Here is a 1,254-nt window from a genome sequence, read left to right on the forward strand (position 1 = left end):
ATATCGATATTCCTATTTTAAAATCTCTATACAATTTACTAGTCATTTTCAACAAAATATCGATATTTCGATAATGTAATATTAGAATATTGTTGATTATATTCTATATCGATATTAAAAAGAATAGAAAATACCGAAATAAATATGTATTTATCAACATAAAAGATCGATATTCCATTTTTAATTATTCTATAAAATTTTCTAGTCTTTTTTAAAAAAATCGATATTTCGATAAAATAATGTCGGATAATTGTTGCTTAAATTCCATATCGATATTAAATAACACAAAACATCGAAATAAATATGTATTTATCAAAATAAAATATCCATATTCCTATTTCAAAATCCCAATATGATATTTTAGTCATTTTCAAGAAAATATCGATATTTCGATAAAATATTATAGGAATAATGTTCTTATATACCACATCGATATTACAATAATACAAAAATTCAAAATAAAATATCGATATTCTTGTTTTAAAATCTCTATACGTAAATTGTATAGAGATTCTAAAACAAGTAAGTAAAGTAAGGAACAACGCAACAACAAGGAAAGTAATATCGGAATATTGTTGCTCATATTCCATATCAATATTCCACCTGTTTAAAATATCGAAAAAAAATATGTAATTATGAAAATAAAATATCGATATTCCTATTTTAAAATCTCTATACAATTTACTAGTCATTTTCAACAAAATATCAATATTTCGATAATGTAATATCAGAATATTGTTGCTCATATTTTTTATCGATATTAAAACAATAGAGAATATCGAAATAAATATGTATTTACCAAAATAAAATATCGATATTCTATTATTAATTATTCTATACAATGTTGTAGTAAGTATTTTTAAACAAAATATTGATTTATCGATCTAAGTATATCGGAGTTTTGTTGCTTATATTCCATATCGATATTCCTATTTTAAAATCCCTATATAATATTTCAGTAATTTTGAACAATATATCGACATTTCGTTCAAATAATATCGGAATTTTGTTCTTATATACCATAATGATATTACAATAACACAAAATATCGAAACAAATATGTATTTATCAAAATAAAATATCGTTATCCCATTTTTAATTATTCTATATAATTTTCTTATCTTTTTAAACAAAATATCGATATTTCAATAAAATTATATCGGAATATTGTTGTTTATGTTTCATATCGATATTACTACAATTTAAAATATCGAAAAATATATGTAATTATCAAAATAAAATATCGATATTCCT

At 20.5% G+C, this 1,254-nt stretch overlaps 1 protein-coding gene across 1 annotated transcript in view; it reads left to right on the top strand.

Annotated features, from left to right (window-relative positions):
• The window catches only part of twisted (Protein O-mannosyl-transferase 2), a 112,293-nt gene that overhangs the window by 96,494 nt on the left and 14,545 nt on the right, over positions 1 to 1,254 (top strand). The gene's annotated exons all lie outside the window — the stretch shown is intronic.

This window comes from Halyomorpha halys, unplaced genomic scaffold (assembly GCF_000696795.3).
Source record: "Halyomorpha halys isolate HHAL.00 unplaced genomic scaffold, Hhal_1.1 Scaffold429.1, whole genome shotgun sequence".
Classification (NCBI taxonomy): domain Eukaryota; kingdom Metazoa; phylum Arthropoda; class Insecta; order Hemiptera; family Pentatomidae; genus Halyomorpha; species Halyomorpha halys.